The sequence below is a fragment of the Corvus brachyrhynchos genome, unplaced genomic scaffold, assembly GCF_000691975.1.
Source record: "Corvus brachyrhynchos isolate BGI_N302 unplaced genomic scaffold, ASM69197v1 scaffold1, whole genome shotgun sequence".
Taxonomy (NCBI): domain Eukaryota; kingdom Metazoa; phylum Chordata; class Aves; order Passeriformes; family Corvidae; genus Corvus; species Corvus brachyrhynchos.
The window spans coordinates 9,597,172-9,616,781 of record NW_008237222.1 but is presented as its reverse complement, the minus strand read 5'-3'; the positions used below and the strand labels follow the sequence as shown (position 1 = coordinate 9,616,781).

General features: G+C 40.3%; 1 long non-coding RNA gene across 1 annotated transcript in view; it reads right to left on the bottom strand.

Annotated features, from left to right (window-relative positions):
• Nucleotides 1-18,700, bottom strand: part of LOC108445413 — a 44,838-nt gene extending 26,138 nt beyond the window's left edge. The window contains exon 1 of the long non-coding RNA XR_001860264.1: nucleotides 15,802-18,700. This is a non-coding gene — a long non-coding RNA (uncharacterized LOC108445413). The remainder of the gene's footprint in view (nucleotides 1-15,801) is intronic.
• Between the last annotated feature and the right edge of the window lie 910 nt (nucleotides 18,701-19,610).

Below are 19,610 nucleotides of genomic sequence, written 5' to 3'. Positions count from 1 at the left end.
ATTGGGAAGCAATGATGTCTGGACCAAACCCTGCTTCTGGCTGAGTGTTGTCAGGAGTGTCTGAAGGAATTTGGTGTAATTCTGAGCTTGACATCTCCAAAAAGGCTGTTACTGAGATGTACCTGGCATGGCATCATAGTCTAAAGCCAGGAAAATGGAAATAATCCCTGAAAGAGACGGTGGGGTTTTCTGAGGCCAGGAGCAAATAATACATGTTGCTGTCTGGGAAAGGTACAAATAGCTGCAGCTCAGTGCAAAAAAACTACATTATGGCTATATCTGGCTTAAGTGCTACATAGCTCTGTGGGCTGTTAACAGATGTTGCCAGAGCAACATGTTATGACAAGCTGTGTTGTATTTCTGAACCCAGTAATGTTACTGGCACCACCTCCTCCATCTGCCAGTGAATGGGAGTTACCTTTGGTTGAGATAAGTTCACAGGCCATCCCAAACAAATAGCCTTGAAGCTCCATATGTGGGTCTAATGAGGCTCTGAGCTAAGTTCAGTGTGTGTGACAAGTAGTCCTCTGATAGGCAAATTTTCCTTATTGCTGTACAGGTCCATAGAGCTTGTCAGGATAATTTAAGGGCTACATTTTTAGAGGTAGACCAGGGGAGCATTTGGCAGTGGGGAGGAAGTACAGATTGGCAGAAAATGGGCAAAGGGAATGGAAGGAGGCAGATGAGCTCTGCAATAAAGTAGTCATGTGGCGGTCCCATGCCTACATCTATATTCTCAATCAAACAAAGAAGGGATCTGTACCTAGCTAGGTAGATAATTTGCAATGCAATTGAATTTGGTTGGGTAGACCCCTTTGTGTCTCATTTGTTGCAGAAAAGTTTAAACTCATTGCAATTAGTTTCAGGAAATTTTTTTAGAAAACTCACAGTTTTTTTTTTAAATCAATCCATTTATAGTTGTGTTAGCCAGGTTATTTTCTCACCTTATGAAAACCCTGCAAATAAGCTCTTTGGGAGAGTGTATGAATCGTGCAGTACACGATATCTCAGCAATTCACCCTAGTAGAGGATGAGCTTTTCACACAGTGAAACAGATAAATCAATAGCAATGATGTAGGGAGGTAGTAAAGTCTGTGGGAAAAAAATACTTAGCATTCTGTAAGTCAGAATTCTATATTGTATTGCTTAGTTTCTTTTCTTTCCTACTGATACAAAAGAGGGAACCAATGCAGAAGATTACCTCAAAGAAGATTCACTCCTTATTGACCCTTCCTAGTTAGTAGCCAGAAGTGAGGAAAAATGAACAAAGGCTCCTTCCAAGGGACAGCAGTGGTAATGGGTGCAGCTCATGACAGCCATCACTGACCCATCTTTTTTTGGTTTGTGTGAGTCAAAGCGAAGAGTAATTGTGATGTAGTTCTTCAGTTTTTGGTTTCTTGACAGAAAAATAACACTGAAAAGTTAAAAAAAGTGATAAAATATGCAAATCCTCTAACACTTTCATTGTCTGATTGATTCTTTTCTCCCAAGCACAGTCTGCTCAGTAGCAAGATGGTGACTTGTCGTTTGTTAAAAGCAGCAGTTTGCTGGACCTGGAGACAGAAATGCTTTGAATGAGAGGAAACAGACATTTCAATAATTTTGTAAAAACTGGGCATTTAGTCTCTCTGCGGATTGGATATGCTAAAAATAACTGTGTCACATGGTCTGTGATCAGGAGCCATGCTGGTCATGGCTGGCCAAAGCCAACAAGGAGTGGTGTGGGCCACCACTACCAAGAGAAAAGGCTGATGCAGACCACAACTGGCTTATTCCAAAAAGCAAATAGCCTTGAGGATCTGATCTACAAACGTGCTGAAGTAAATGGGACTTGTGGTTGCTCAACACTTCCATGGGTCAGGCTGCTCTGTCCTCATTATCCATGCTGCTGCTAAATCCTATGAAGCCTGCCACTCCTTTTCACGCAGATAAGCTATCATGTGGGAGTATCCCAACTCCCTTCACCCTGCCAAGTCCTGCAGTCCTTCACCAAATGAAAGCCCCTAAAATACAACACTGTTATTCATTTTTGGTAGCCTAACATCTGCAGATGCCTGATTTTACTAATCCTGCCTGTGACTAGCTCAGGCAGGCTGGCTGATGCATTTGCAGAAAGATGGAGCTCACATGTGCAAGATCAGGAAAACAGCCAAACCCTCAACAGACCTATGAAGTAAAAAAAAACAGGTTTCTGGGATTAGGACATGTCATGTCTGCCATCTAGTAACTAGTCAGGGCTTGTTCCACGTGGAAAATGAAGAGTAAATTATCCAGTACCACATCAAAGGGGAATATAAATTTACTGGGGCTTTTGACAAATGAGAAAAAGACATTCAATGGCATTTTAAACGAGGTTCTTGGGAAAAAATATAATTAATAATTAAAATAAAAATATGTGAATTCCTAAACTTGTTTTGTTTGGCTGTAAAAACGTTACATATGCTAAACTAATAGGAATACAAATGATGAAGTGTTACTGCTATAATGGAGTTGAAAACTCTGGGTCCCACTCTCAAGTACAATGAAGTTGTTAGCATGAGGTCCTGTTGGCATGTGATGTGATCTGGTAAAAGTTTGACCAGTAAAGTGGAAGCCAGGACATCATAAATTGTGTGCCATTTTGTTCTTTGATTGATTGAGTAAGGAACAAATTGGCACAAAGAACCACTTTCAGTCTCAATTTACCCATTTGTAAATGAAGATGTATATCACAGTGATGTTATCAGACAGACTTAATTATTGTTATCTAATTAAAACTTCTCAGGTGTAAGGTATTACAGGAAAATGCAAAGTTATTGTTCCTAATCTAAAGTACATACAAGATGTTCAGAATTCATAATCTTCTGCATTTGTATTTCTGGGTAACTTTAGCTGTGAACAATGTTTTCCTTTATACACACACACATGTTCTGTTGAAAAATAACATTCTCTTTGCTTTCTAACAAAGTTTTCTGTAGTGTGGCTTGGCATCCAAAAATAAGGCTACAGTTCTGCTGAACATTGATTTAGTTTAAGTCTTCAATTTACTTAATTTTTCTGAGCCATGTAAGATGCTGACTTGCAGATAGTTATAAAATAGCTAAAATACTGCTTAAAGATGTAATGCTGGTGGACAGTTTATTCATTATGTAAAAGACCCCTTAACTTTATAAGCCAGAGTTTCTCATTATGAGTGCTGATTTTCTGCACAGGAACTATTAATCTTAATTTTAGTTTTTTGTACATAAAAGAGGATGCTAACAGCTATAGAGTACAAGTGTTTGCTGTGCATAAGGGGAAGAATGAGTTAAGGGTCTCCTGATGAACATGCTACTGGTTTGGAAATACAGTGGCCGTTTTGCTAGGACGTGATACTGGGTTTGTGTAAAAAGATCTAAGGGGCTGTTTGGTGATACTCTCGGTGTCTCTCTGACTCAGAATGTAGAAACACTTGTTGAATAGGGAAGGGCATAGCTCTGTCAGCCTCAGAGTCCTGCTCAAAGGTTGGTTTTTGGTTCTTGGTGTTAGAACAGTGCTCCCTGACTTACTGTCAGATGGGGTCTTGTACGGTCACCTGTAGCCTTACTGTGTGTCCTGCTGCGACTCACAGCAGGATGTTACAAGGGCTGTGATCTCCTCTGGGCAATCTGGGGACTTGTGGTCGCACCCTGCAACTGGGGGCAGGGTCTTGGTGAGCAATAAGGGGGACATGGCAGGGCAGTGCACAGAGCACATCGCTGTGTTGTAGTGGGGAATGTGACATGGCTAAGAAGGAGTGGAGCTGAATGCTGGACCAAGAAATTTGCATTTTCACCACGGGTTGAATAACATATGTGAGTTTAACTGCATTAAAACTGAATACCTTGCACTGAATGCGGAAAATTAGGAGCCAATGTCAGAAGCAGCCAATGCCTCTCTGCTGGTGGAAGCTGTGTTTATCAGGGAGATAGGACAAGTGTCAAAAAGAGAGCATATCTCCAGGGTATTCACTGCAATCTGTGTGTCAGCTCTTTGACCAGCCAAACTGGCTCAGAGCAGCCCTGTGCCTTGGCCTGGCTTTCACTGAGACAAGTTGGTGTCACAGTAAAATCCAAGTACCTGATCTCCCCTGTGGCTTCCTTTGGGGTGGCCCCAGTGAGTCGCTTTTTCTCTGGTCTCAAACCCTTTTTTTCCCTGAGCAAAGGTACCACAGACTGTGACAGAAGGGCTGCTGCAGTCCCTATTGGGGCTCAGCCCTCCACAAGCACAGCAGGCTGGGGTGGTCCTTGACTCAGATGGATGGTGCTGGGGGCAGGTGACACCTTCCCTTTCACTGCTTGGAGAGACCCTTTTCAGGTCTAACTCTCCACTCACTAACTTTAGTCTTATGTAATTCAATTACTTTAGTGAGGTTGCCTCCTGATTTATGTCAGTGGGAGAGAACAGAGTATCAGCCCTTGAGCCTTTTGCTGAACGAAGTATTTTACACTATTTCTGGACATCATCATGTGCTGGTTGTGCAACAGATAAGAATAATGCTTGGTAAGTCATTAGTACTTCAGTTTAATTTGTGCTAAAATAATCAGCTACATCCCATTTAGTTTCTAAAGCCTCCTCATTATTGCTGCAAACATCAGACCCATGACCTGCTTTTCACTCTGTGAGAGAAGGGTAAGTGAATTTAATGTGATCTCTGCGTTACAAAAAGTCTGCTGCTGCTCCCTTGAAATCAAGTGGTGCCCTATCATTGACTTCAGTGAAGGTAGGATCAGGTCCAAATTTCAAACACTTAATTTTCCAGCAGAAGAGAGTCAGGCTTAAATTGCTGCACTTCTTGGCAAATAATGAATGGGACCTCATTATCTCTATTGGGACGTGACTTTACAGACGATTACATGCTGAAAGTATGCCACTGATAGACTGGCTCTGTCCTGAACTGTGAAATTTGCACAGAGAATCAGAGACTGCTAACTTTCAAGACACTTCATTCATTCTCATATCATGAATGGTTTTGTCAATGAATGGGACTACTGACCTTGATGATCTAGTATTGGCATTTCCTGCTAGGTACAAGCATAGTGATGCTATGACTACTGAGCAGTATTCCCACATTCTTTTAAGATGAAAAGTCATCCAAAGCAGCATTTACCAGAATTTCTCTCCTTGTAAGGTATTATTGTGGCCTTTTTAATTTCTAAAGAGTTTGATATCTCTTAACAGTATACAGATTAAGAATCAAAGGAGTTTCTCCACAAGTTTTATATAGAAAATCTTGGTCTGAGTTTCTGAACATACATTTGTTAAAGTGTTGTAAATCAAGAAGTGACAACATGAATTTGATTAACTTTATCCTTATTGCATATTAGAGGTGAAATGCAAATAGGACGGGAATAGAAAGATTTTGATCATGTTTGATCTATTTGCTCCTGCCACATATTCCCTGACCTCTACTTTTTAGAAGCATTATGGGGCTAAAATCAGTAGTTCATGTCTGCTTCTTGAGAGTGTCTGTAATGGGTGCTGTGTAGAAAGTGTGTTGAGAGTGCGTAAGAGACTTAATGATTTATGAATTTATTCCCACAAAACATTTCTGAGTCAGATAAATACTGTTATTGCTGTTCTGCACATGGGTAAATTGAGGGGTGGAAAGCTTAAGTAGCACGCACAAGATCACCCAGCAAGTCTAGAGAAAATAGGCTGGAACCAGAACGTTTCTTTTCTATTTTCATGTTCTGTAAGTGTTAGATCATCTTTCTTCCATGATTAGCTGCTATTCTGGCACGAACTCAGGACCATTATGATAGAGCTATTTTTCATACAATGGGATGAGACTGCCATGGCTTTAATTACAAGCATGTGTTCACTCCTTTATGGCCTTGTGATTGTTATGTAAGGTGATGTGTAAAATTAATGAATTTTAAATTAGGAGTTTACATTACAAACCCTTTGGGGCAGGGAAAATTTGCTTCCTCCCTGTTGATAAAGCACTTATTAACTTGGAGTCCTAGTTAAGGACTGGACCTTGGAACTGGTACACCAGTGCAAGAATAAAAATAATTATCAGATTGTTTTTATTCAAGAAGAAAATGTTTTACGTAAATAAGGAGGAAATCTCACCTTCAGAAATTTGCAGAAAAGTTCTTACTTCTGACTGAACATACTTTTCACAGAATTCACAACTGGGATGGGACACATACTCGTAAACTTGAGTTTAGCAGTAGAAGCATCCTAAACACGTCCCGCAACATATGTTTCTAAATTTTGTAAATTTAACCCAACCCTTTTGGAGAACAATGTGATGATTTCAGAAATGAATAAATGATGATACATTTATAGCTTCTTTTCAAAGAAAAGAAAGGTAGCCAATCCTTATGACTAATAGCTATTATTTAAAGTACAATCTGAGACGCTTGTAAAATTTCAGCCAGGGTCTTGGCATGAATTTGTGCCCAAGAAAAGGATATCTATATTGGGAATCAGCTGCTCTTACGCAATCTTTTTGATGATTTGGAACCACTTAAAAACAAGGAGTTGATGATATAATACATTCTTTGGATTTGGAGATGTTCCTCCTATTCCTGCTTTGAATTAAGAGAATATATTGGTGGTTTTGTTAAATGTCTCTTAAGTCAAAATTATCTGTCTTTCTTTATCATGCATTTCAAGCCAGATCCAGCTCTTACTGTAAAAAGACACATGCAGGTGTGGAGAGCTTTCAGCTGCCCTAACACTGCAGTGGATTTGAAGCTATGGTCTGTAGACCACCAAAGGTCTGGGGAGAATCTGCTGGAGGTTTGTAGAAGACCTGGCTCATCAGATAGGATTGACTTCTTTTTTGTTTGTTTGTTTGCGATTTGTTTTTTTTTTTTTCTTCCCAACAGTTTAATGGTGCTAAAAGTAGCTAAAAATGCATTAAATATTTCCTAGCTAGCACTTTCAAATGTTAACAGTTTTGCTTGCCTCAGGGCTGTTATTCAGCGACCAAAACCAGAAGGTTTCTGTGTGATCAGAAAGCAGGGGTGAGTCTCAATGACAAAACTTAGGAAGACGCTGCCTGTAGTCTGAAACTCTTAAGGAATCTCTAGCCTATTTCCTGCTTAAAACCTGTTGGTAAATGCAAGCATCTGACTTCACTAAGAATCTGAGGTGTATTTATATCATTGTGAGAATGCAGATAGGGCTCTAGTGAATTGTAATGATATTTTCTGATATGATACTCTCAGTACAAGATATTTGGAGGACTTGCTGCTGTTCATATGCTCTAGAGTAGCTAATGATCACCAAATAATAAAATAAATATATGATATATTATTTCATCACCTAATAGAACATACAATCTATATATTTAATCTGAAAAGTTTATAAAGGATACAAGATTACAAGTGGCAGTCATTGAAGTAGAATATATACTGTGCATTTGATTAATGGTTATAAAAACATGATGAGTCAAAAGCCTAGGCTACATTTTTCTCCTTTGTAATTCCACTCAATGTGTGCCTGAGGTGGCACAGAAATAAGCCTCAGTAAAATTTAGCCACCCATAGGCGTGGCATTTCTAGATCTGGTGTTCAGCTCTTGAAGGCGCTATTTTCCCACTAAATCTAGAAGGCAGAAGACTGTTTCACTTGTATTTTTCTGCAACCAGAGAGCTGGACATAGCAGGGAAAAGCATGGTTTATCAAAATAGTTTTTGCTATGCAATATGTTTATAAATCAGAGATTTCACAATGCTACTTATACAGAGTTTATGATGGCAATTGTCTCTCTATTACAACTGAGACTACTGAAAGGATTTGTCACTGAAATTCTTGAGGGGAGAATAATCCTTGGCCATTTTTGGACTGATGCAATACAAAATTAAAAAAGAAAATAAAATGTAGCTGAACCCTGTGCAAAAAAATAGGCACAATTAGGGGAATCCACTCTGGGTGACTTGTCTAAAAGAAGAAATTGATTTCAACAGCCATAATATATCAATCGTGAATTGCTGAAACAATTAATTAAAGCCATTACTTGGGAATCAATAGAAAAGAAACTGTATCCATTTGCTCAATCCAGTAATTTAAATTTCTCAGGGTGCCATGAATAAACTGTGAAATGTATCTTTAAAATAAAGTTTTTAATTAGAACTGGCAGTTCTGAACCTGCTGTTGGCAGGAGCCAACCTACTGAAAAAGAGCCCGATGCAATAGACTGTAAAGTGTGTTTGCTTGATGCTTTAGCATTTAACAATTAGAAAAGAAATAAAAAAAAGAACTATCAACCTTTAATATTTTAAGTTCTGTTTCAGCATCAAATTAGAAGATTTTTTTTTTCTATATAGTTAAAGCAGTTTGGAATTTTCAACTGTCGTTTTTTTACAATAGGTAAAAATGTGCCAAATAGGTGCCAAATACAGATGGTTTCCTGAAGGATGAAACCTGTTTTACAGGAACACACGTGAAAAAGAAAAAGTAAAAATGAGTAAAAGGAAAAAAACACTTGCTATAGCAGATTCAGCAGTTTAAGTGCCACCCCACAGTCCACAGCTGGACTGCTGGTGCAGGTAATCCTTCATTGTTTGTGACCTGATTCAAGCACTCAGTCAAGAACATGCTGAATTACACTTTGCTTAAATTGCATTGTCTCTATCAGGACTTAAAAATGTGCTTAAAGTTCAATGTCTGAATTTTAAATAGGGTTTATGCATGACACCTGCTTGGCAGAAGTTACTCAGTTATTTTCAAATGTGCTTCTCTGCTTGTTCCCCAGAATAGGTGGTGCTAATGTTTTTAAAAATCCCATCCTAGACTGAGTAAAATAGGAGAATTTGATGTTTTGGTGAACATTCATGGTGAGGAAATAAAAGCTTATGATAAGGGGCAAAAGGGTAGGTGAATAAAAGGGCACAGTGTCCCATGCCACCTGTCTGCTCATTCTTTTGAAAAGTCCGTCTGTGCTTCCCTTTCACCTTTGGTTTAGGGGCCTTGGTGGCTTCTGTATTCCTCTTCTTTCATGTTGCTCTGACTGTGATGCCTTTTAGAAAAATCCATTTTTTCTGTAGTTCAAGCCCAGTAACCCTTGTTGCTGACCTCACCAGCCATGTGCTCAATGTGAGCATGACTCACAGTAGCGGTGAGGAATCCTTATTCTCTCTAATTTGGCTTTCCCAAGGAAGAAAGGGGGAGTGGAGGTGGGGGGGAGTGGGTGGTGGTGGTGAGGGGATGGGGGAGATTCTGGTATTTCCCAACTCACTTGCTGGAAGTGTTGTGTCAGTTACAATAATTTGGTCTAGCACATAAATCCTTAGGCTGACTTGCGATTCCCAGCACACCCCTTGTAGTCTAATTGAGGAATTGCTTTTCTGTCAGTCACATACTGTGGTGGAAATGCAAGAATGTGAGAAACAATAGGAGCAGACTCGTACTGAGTCAAAACAGATAAAGCCAAATTGCTTGTTGGACTGAAAGATGGGAGCAAGTAAGTTGGTTAGAAACCCCTTGCTGCTGCTGGTGCCTGTGCAGAAGGTACTTGCCCAGTGTGGGAGCACGGGGGATGGACAGGCAAACCAGCAAGAATGCCATGAACCTTTTTTTTATGAAAGAGGAAGGATAAGGGCATCAAAATAACAAAGTATGCTAGAGCCTGCAAGGCAAGGAGAGCACTCTCCAGATTGATCTGGAGGTAAAAGTTAGCTGGGGTAAAATAAGCCCATGAACAGGTTGGGTGTGAAGTGAGTGGTGCCTGGACTGTGCAGGAGAGAGGGATCTGTGCTGGGATCCGGGATCCGGCTGGGCTGCTCCCAGGCTGCCAATGCTCTGGATCAGTTCAAGATGGCTGCCCAAGGGAGCACGTGGCGGGCTTCTTTTCCCTCTGGAGGCCTTTGTTTGTTATTCCTTTTCTGGTGATTTCCTCTAATCTGAAGAACAAGATGTCCTTAATGAAAACAGATGTTTTGCTCCCTCGCATATGGAAAAAAAATTCCCCTTAAATAGAAAAAGCCCAAAGAATGCTGAAACCAGTGATGGGTTTCCATAAACCTCTTCATCAGTGCCCTGACCTGGCTGCTCATTTGCACCTGACACGTTGTGGAAGCTGTTGATGCAAAGGTCCGTGGTGAGACCTGGGTGTAGGAGTGAGTGAGCTGTGTGCCTCTGTAAAGTGTAAACACCACACTGAGCTGGCTCACAGCTTTCCTCATCCATGGTCTCCCACTGTGAGATCCTGGTCAATGGCAGCTTTTGTCATTGGCTTCAGTGTAACTCGGAATTGGTCCCAGTATTTAATTTAAAGCACAGCACACAAAACACCAAAATCATAACATCCCTGCTACATTTATAGAGCTGCATAAACCAACGATTAACAAATGGATGAGATAGTGAACTTTGCTTTACCATCTGTCTTTAATTACATAAAATAACTTGAAGCAATTAACAAGAAAGAAACACTGTGACACAAATAAATAAATCCTATTGATAGAAACAGATGAGGGAATATTTGAATATATGGATGAAAGTCACCAAAGCTGCATAATCTGAACTCAATAATATGACAAGTAGTATCTAAAAGATTCACACTGACATTGCCAATTATTTTTGAAAAAGAATAGTTACCTGTGGAGATGCAGAGAAACAAAAGGAAAGCTTTGTGTGTGTGAGTACAAAAGACAATGTGTGGTCTATCCAACAGTCTAAGATTTGTCTTTCATAGATAAGAGAAATTAATATCAACAAAAAAATATACAAAGCATGAGGTTTCATAACTATGGACCTACAATGAGTCACGTAAGTCTGCGTGCTTATAAGTGTTTAGGCACCAGTTGGGATTAGGCTTTTTAACACTTTCCAGGGTTTAAGTTCTGCGTCCATTTTTTCAGCATTCAAATACACTTGTTTGTCTCCTCTGTTTAAGCATTTAATAAAAACGAGTGCTGTACGATAGATATTGAGTGACTGCTGAGTGGATTAAGAACTAACTGATAGGTGTCAAAAAGCAGCTGTCAGCTCTGAAGAAAAACTCTGGAAAGAGAGTTTGCAGAAATGGGTGTTACGCTTGGCAGGCCATGGAACTGTCCTTAATGGTTGAGAGACAAATACATCCCTAGTTAAACAATGCTTAGTAAATTAGGGAGGAAATTAAAATTGGTGGAATGATAAATAAATTCTGAAGGTGGAGCAGCACATATTCAGTAAGCATGACCTCTGCAGAAAAAATGAATTTTAAATCATGCACAAACGGTTTCTGTATTGATGCAATGGAAATCATATCCCAAGGGTGGTGCTTGAAAAGTCCATGGTATCATTGTGGGAAAGCAACTGGACACAGGATTCAATCTGATAGTGTGGAAAAGGGATAATGTCTTCTTTGAACAAGTTAGCAGGGATATATGAGTTGACTTACATGGCTGGGGTGTGTTGCAGCACAGTGGGTGCTAGAAGTCTGAAAAAGGGTGGGAGAAAAAGCATACGAATCACTTGCAGATTGGAAAGTATGTTTTGTTTCCCTTACCAAAACGAGATGACTGGATTACAGTGTATAATTACCTTCACAACAAGAAAAGAAGTGTCTTACATCAGATGAATATATTACAAGAATCAGTGGGTGGAAATGTAAGCCAAGTAAATTTAAGCAAGTGTTAAGGCTTGGATTTGTAGCAGTAAGTGTGATGAACTGCTGAAACAAACTGCCCAAGAAAGCAATTGTGTACATATCAAAATTGAATCCCTTTCTGGAAAACACATGTCAGCCAAGCAGAAATTTTTGGGCTCTGTATATAGGGAATGGGGTAATGCCTGTGACTGAGAAGGTTATACAGGATAGTTAATGGTCATTTCTGACCTCAAAGGTAATAAATCAAGGACAATGTCTTTAATATTTTAGGCCAAGTTCTGTTTATTTCTTACAGCTAAGTCATGCAACTAATCCCAAGGAAACTGAGGCAAACAGCATCAGGAACAGCAAGTAGTATGGTCTAATAAAAAGTAAAACTTATTGTATGTGCCTTTCATGCTAGTATGCAGTATATAAATTCTGTATATTACAGATTCGGGAACCAAGGCTGTAGGCTATGGTCAGGATGCTCCAAGTTGGCACTCAGCAAGCAAGGCAGTATGATAAGTGAGTGAACAGTATGGTAAGTGAGTGAACAGAGAGATACACAACATGTAGGAATGTGGATGAGTGCATATATGGAGCACTGAATATGTCATTTGATACTGCTTCAGGTATTCATGTTGAGAGAAAGAACTTCAATTGTTTTGGCGGGGAACACTGCTGTGTAGACTAAAATGGGAGAAAGAATGTAAACAAAGAGCAACGATCAATTGTTGTAGCTTGTGGAAATGTCTTGTGGGTCATGTCAGGGACTTTTGACAGACATTGTTCTATTTAATATCTCCATGGTAATCTCAAAGTAGAGGTAAACAGCAAAACAGTGAAATGTGTTGATGATACTAAACCAGGAAAGAATGCAAACAGAGGACAGCAGATAAATTATATCAAAGGAATGGGAGATATTAGAAAGCTGAGCACAAAATCACCCAAACAATTCAGGAAAAAAAAAAAAGGGAAAACAAACCCAGGACTTATTGGAATGTACATATACTGGCCATCAGTATTTCTGATAGAGTTTCAAGGCATAGTGGAGAGAAGACCAGAGAGATGAAGACCAGAGGGGGAGAGAGATGAATTTGCAGTTATAAAAGCTGTGCATGTACAGATATGTACTATGAAGAAAGGAGGTAAGAGTGCCTGTGTAAAAGATCTGTGCTATTACATTCAAATCTGTTCAATATTGCCACCACTGACTGACTAGAAGGAGTTGGAAGAAATCCCACAACGATTCAACGGCTGGAAAAAACACTTGGGGGAAAGACTCAGGCTCAAACCAAACATCTCATTAAGCATAAACTTAACTTAAACTGTATGAGCTGTGCTGCAGATTTACAGCTCCCTTTACAGCCCTGCTAGATGGCTTTAACAAAGGAACTACATATCAGATTAAATGGTGAACATGTTAAAGCACTTCATTAGCCTGGAGCAGGAGGGGTTTGGTTAGATCTGTGAGGAAACATGACCAAAGTCTGTGAGCCCTTGGCCACCAAGAGGTGCATATTGGCTTCATCAAAATCAGCAGGCAGTCATTTATTACCATAAGGCTGGGCTTCTGCATTCTTAGGCATGGAACAAAGGACTGCAAAGTCTTAAACCAGACAACATTATATAACAGAGGGAGGATGGCAGTGAAATCATGCCTTTTGGATGTACTTTTTCTTAAGGTGAAAATTGGAAGGCTGTCAGATGGTCTTTCAAGTGGAGATCATATTGCTGGGGGTTTTAGGATAGGTTTGAATAGAGCACCAGAGAATGTATGTCTTTACATTGGAAGGCTGGGAGTTCTTCCCTATCCCAAGAATTCCTATAGTTGCCACAGAACCTTCACAATTCAAGGTGGGAGGAACAGTTCCCTTCTGAGCTCTGAAATCGTCTCTGTGACTGTTCATAAAACAGTTCCTGTGAGTTCCTGAATTCCTGATGCTGGTTTTCAAACCAAAGAAAATTAATCTTTAAAGAACAGGGCTGTGGAATGCTGAACTAGGATCACAGATACGGTGGGAATATCTCTTCTGTGTAACCTTTTATTGTGCTTATAACTGAGAATTATCTGAAGTAGAGAGCAGTTTGTTCTCTAAGAATGGTATTTTGGGGGAGTTAGCACTCAGTTGTTTAGGGAAGTTGAGACGAATACCCATCTCTTTAGACTCTTAATCATTGGCACAGACTGAGAAGGGTTTTTTTGGAATTTTTACTCAGAAATAGTAGGAAAAAACTCTCTTCTGGAAAAATTAACACTTCAGGGTTTTTCTTAAATAATTATTCTAGGCTTATAATACTGTAAGTATCACATGATTTTGTAGATAGTATTAGCAAATCACTGCATATTTAATTTCATCATTCAGAAATAAATTAATGAAGAAAGTGTTGACTTCAGTAGGGATTTAGTCTTGGAAAATTAGCAGGCACTTTTCTGGGCTTTACTAGTCAATACCCACAAGAATTTAATAAAACCCTTTCATAGATTATGAAATAAATAACAGGGAAAGACCAAATGAGTGATGATTAGGGCAGAGTTTCCCTTTACAAATCTTGACTGAACAGATTTTTCAAAGTTGGGTTTCTCATCATAGGATTGAAGTCAGGATATAGGGTTAAATTATTCACGTGAGTATCTACAGATCTTTCTTCTTTTTCTTCTTTCTCATTAACCTCTACAGTACAGATTTATGTTGTACTGCTTTATTAATTCCCTAGTGCTTTTCCTCTCCCAGCAGGATGTCTCTATAAGATCTTTACTTGCCAAACTTGCAACCTACTGCTCTTTTCATGCATTTATTTAGTTTTAACATTCAGCACTCAGTCTCCTTTGGATATTGAGTTGCTACAGCAGTTGTTAAATATTTTATGTGTAGTACAATACAAAAGCTACCAAAAGAGGGCAACATATGAGCCAACAATAAGAAATGCAGCCTGACAAGTTTACAGTTGTGTATTTGTGACACCCTCCCCCCTTTCTTTTTGATAGAGAAAGAACTTTTAGCAGAGCTGGTCAGTAAACAGAATTTCCATCCTATGGGAAATTCCAGCACTTGGGGAAAAAGAGAAGGTGGTGAAGTTTTCAGGGACTGAAAATTCCAAGAAAATATATTTGGCATGGTGGAAGTGTTCCATAAGTGTCAAATCATTCTCACACCAGAAAGCCCAAAAGTTATAATGATATTAAAATATTCAATTTAGTAGGAGAAATGTTAAATATATGAATGCTATATAAAGTTCAATACAAGATTAAACAAAACAAGGAACTACTTATATATTTTCACTTTATGGAAAACAAGAATTTAAATATAATTTACTGTAAATAATATTTTAATTTGTCTCCATTAAAAATGTTGTCAAAATAAGTATGCTCTCAAAAAAGAAAGCTGATTAAGATGAAGTTGTATTTCCTTGAAGAATGTTTCCTCTGAACATGGTTTAATTATATTTTCTCTCCATGAAATGCCTAAGAGAATTTCAAAATACTCTTAATAACCCTCCAAGAGACTAAGGTAAATTGGCTGCATCCCAGAACTGTCCCCAGTGCTCTGTTTGTGAAGTGAGACAACATCAAGTGCCCAAACACCAGGCGTGTGAGCTCTGGAACTCCTATATCCTGGAAAACACTGGACGTGCACTCATTGGCAAACAGTTTATTATAAACAAAGGGTTTTTTAAACCATTCAATAGCACTCCAAGGAATTAGACAGTCTTGAACACATGCCAGCATGGCAATGGGTACAATAAGCAAATATAATCTCCCTCACTTAGGGTAAATATTTGGCTACAAATGTATTGAGAGCTCTTTAATTCTTTGTACACTTCTATGATGAGAACCAGAGGAAAGGCAGTGGCAATGCAAGGACTGGAAGGTGAATTTTTTCTTCTCTTATCAGCTGCCCAGATAGGCTAGCTGCCAGTCAAATTAAAAACCTCACTGGAGGAAATGAATGAAGACCTGTAGGTGTAGAAATCTGCTGTTTATACAGCTGCCTCAGGTTCTGCTAATGATCAACGAAAATCAGCCATATCTTCATGGAGCTGTACAAAATTCTGTGGCAGTGTCCAGGAGGTTGATTACAGAATTCAGGGCATCCTCAGGTTTATTTTTTTTCCCCTTTATTTTTTTAATCTCCCTTTCAAAGCAAACTTCTGCTTTCTGCCTTCTTCTATTATGGCTTAGAATGCTGGAAAGTATCTGGGAAGGAGAGGGACAGATCTATGATCTACTTGGATGGCAATTAAATATTTAGAAAGTTTGGAAGTACTCACCCATTCTGAAGACAGGATGTTCTGCTTGCAGGAGCAACACCTTATCTTCTCTCATTTATCCGTGTCCTGCTTTTGCGTCTGTATTTCTACGGATTCCAAAAGAAAAGATTTATTCTTCCTAGTCAGAAACAAGCCGAGGTTTCTGTCTGGAGGGTTTCTGTACTGTCTGATCTATCTCATGAACAACCACTTCACATCGTTCACCTGATGAAGGGCTGCAGAATCACAGGGTATCAAATGAGATGTACAGTATAGGAATGACAGCAGTGCACACTGTCTGTGTGGCTGGATCTAGTGTATTGACTCTAATCACAAGGTTTTCAGACAGCCCCTGTATTCTGGATATGCAGGAAGATATTTATACTCTTCTGCTTTTCCTTCATTTCTTGTACTGCTCATCTATTTTTGATTAATGCCTTGATACTCTCTCCCAGGCAATGATGCTACTTTTGGGACATAAACATGGAACAGTTGGAATGTAACACAGATATTTTAATGGCACTGAGAGGTGTGGTAAATCATCTGGTTGTGTTTATTTGTAGGGAGAAAAGGTAACTTGCATCCCTAAATAGCCTTGCCTCATGGGTATGAGCCTACATGTCTGACTGCCATCCTATATCGACACTATACCCAGCAGCCCAGGGACTGGTGTTTATTCAGAAAAGAATTGGCCCATGCACACAGACACACTGATTCTCACAAATGGTTCTGTGTATGCCTTGGCTTCTCGACTTCTGCCAAACTCAAGCCTAAATTCTAGGAAGTAACAATAACATTAACAGGAATCACGTCAGACTTGAAAGTGATTGCTTCAGCTCTGTGAACATGAAATGGACTTATTTTTCTTCCTTAGAAGTGATTTTTAAACATGCCTTGGCTTCTCCGAGCCAGCGGAGTTTCACCCTGCCAGTCAGGTTACGAAGACGAATCTGTTACCCCCTTTTGCAGATGTGGTATGTCAGGCTAGTTACATCACATTTTGATGCAGATGGATCTCTGAAGGAAGCTCCAGTATCCAACCATGTGCTTTCTGCCCCTTGCTATTGATTCTTGTGGTTAGTCTGTTTCTGATTTTATTTTTCTGTGTAGTTTAAGGGCAAGTCTGTGGTTTGCCCCATGTGCCCAAATGAGGGAGCAAGGGTGCAGAAGACTGCCTGAAAATAAATAAATCAGAAACAGATAGACTAATTGCAAGGATAAATGCCAAGGGATGGAGAACACACAGCATCCTCATGATCAGATACGCCTGGACTGTTGGAGGAGGGATGGATGTTTCACCACGTGATGTAACTGCACCACACTGGAGAAGAGATCCAGAGAGTCCTCTTCCTTTCCTGGCTGAGCAAAACCCTCTCATGTGGTTTGCCCACATGGCATGTCCCAGCATGGGGAGGAACAGCTTCCCTGAGGTAGGGGTGGGGAGAAGTAAGGCTGGGAAATCAGAGGCTGCTTTTGCCTCCCCAATACCTGCCCAAACAGCCAGTGGGGCTAAGCTGACAGGAGGAAGGATGTAATCTACTCCTGGTTGTTTCATGCTGAGGGCACACTACTTCCTTCCATGGAACAAGAGGAGAGTCATGGATGTCATCATGACTCATGGTCTCCCGGGGCAGCATGGCTCTGTGCCATGCCTATAATCAGATGACCCAGAGGGTGAATTAGGAAGGCTTTTGATGTCATTCTCTGAGTGCTGCACCGCAGGAGACAAAGACTTCTTAACGAAACATCAGGCTATATCTTAAACATAACCATGAAACTAACTTTGACTTGCCAGCAGCTGGTACAGACAGTGGCCTCCCTACACCGCTCTGGCACTTAGCATAAGAAATGTCATTATGTGGGTGGATTAGGCAGAACCTGTCAAAGTTGTGTGCGTGTTCTTTGGCTGTGTTTCCCTCCCCAGGCTAATAATGCTGAAGAGTTGGGGAGTGGGTTGACACATTTTCTGGCATGTGTCGTATAACCCAGTGAAGTGGAGGACATGCCAGTCACAAGACTTTTGTGCTTTAGTAAGGCGCAGGCAGCAGGGACATGCTGCAGTGGTTAGCAGTCTTAATCCTCTCTGGGTTCACACTCTTAGTGCCTCCATTGTGGTTACAGCTTCCCCAGGGTTCTCTGACAGACCCGCAGGTATGTTTGGAGGAAAACGTAAGGAGATGTATCCAGGCAGATACTGTTTAAGCTCATGTTACCTACAGAACCTGAAGCTCTTTACAAGTTGACTGACATGATCTCCATAAGAACCACTGAATTTAGCACAGGTGGAAATATTCAGTGCCTGTCTTGCAGTGTGCAGAAATCCTCTGAACCAGTTCAGCAGAGGATACAAAGAATAACTGTAAGAAAAGATTTTTAGGATAGAAGATTCTAAAGCAAGACAACCAGAGACCGATGAAATTTAGGACACAATCACTGTTTCTGGTTCCCAAAACAAGAGTGAGGGGGGTTGATATAAATACTGGGGTGAGAGAATTCCCACGGTCCAGCACAGTCTCAAGGTAAATCATCCTCAGGAGAACAGGGAAGAACAGTGCATTCAGTCTCACAGAGAAGCCTGGTTTTGCACAGCTGCCTGCTTAACACCTGTGCTGAGGAGGTGAAGTTTAGTCCCTGGGCTGAGGCAATATGCCAGGTTGGTTTTTCACAAATCACCATCAGAGAAACAGAAGATGGAGTGAGCATGTATGCCCTGTATGAAAGAAATGCCATCTTCTGTCTCTGCCCGTGTGCTGCAAGCTATGTTTGGCTGTTGGAAAAATATGTATCAGCTTAGGTGTCGACTGCGTGCCCCAAAACACACAGGCTATAGGTCTGATGTGACTTGTAGCAGGCACAACATCCAGTTCACTGCTGAGTTGTTGTACTATTTTCCTTGTACCTCATAATATAAAAAAATATAAAAATAATTAAAAAAAATAGTAGAGCCAGTAGCTTCTGCAAGTAACTACAGCTGAACAACAGCTGCTACTCTGATGTAGCATCTGTAGTATCTTAGGTCAAGAACTGCCATGCCCAGGTGCCACGTTCTCATTCCATCTAAAAGTGAAGAGCAGTAGCTGCATAAGTGGTAAAAATGTAACTTGGCAGGCACAGAGGCAACCTGTGTAGGGGAGCTGCACAATAACCTTCTCCCTTCACTTGCTGGTGTTGAGTCACAGTGGGGGATTTTATTAAGTGGGGAACAGAAGGTGCCCCATGGCTGTACCTCCTGCAAACACATCATTGCTGTGACGCAGGTGCAGCTCTGTGTCACACACAGCTTGTCACCAGTTAGTCACTTGGGGACAGGAGCTTGAGGGACTGCAATGGGATGCTCTGAGGGATGTCCTATGCCAATTATGCCATAGGGGAAGAAGAAGAGACAGAGGGTAATGATGAGATGGGAGATGACTCTGACAATTTATTCATGCTTGCACTGCATGACACTCGTGTGAAGTTGAGACAACCTTCAGCAACATGATGTCTGACACAGAATTTGTATTGTCCCATGACCAGTGTGACCCTGCTCAGATTGCCAGATAATGTCACATCTCCAGTTGTGTAACACCACCATGCTCTCTAGATTCCAGGTCTTTAAACATTATTGAGCTGACAGTTTGTACCCTGTGGTGGGAATTCAAACGTTGTTTATCAGTGGAAATGTTAACTATGTGTCCTTTGTTGGGAGGAAAGCAACCTGATTTCTCATATGTCCACATGTTGAAAGTAGGAACTCACTGGAGAGAAAAAATGTGTGCCAGCAGGAAAAAAGGAAGAGCCTTCATCTTTGTGTGAGTACACAACGTGCAGGGTACACAACAGTGTTTTGG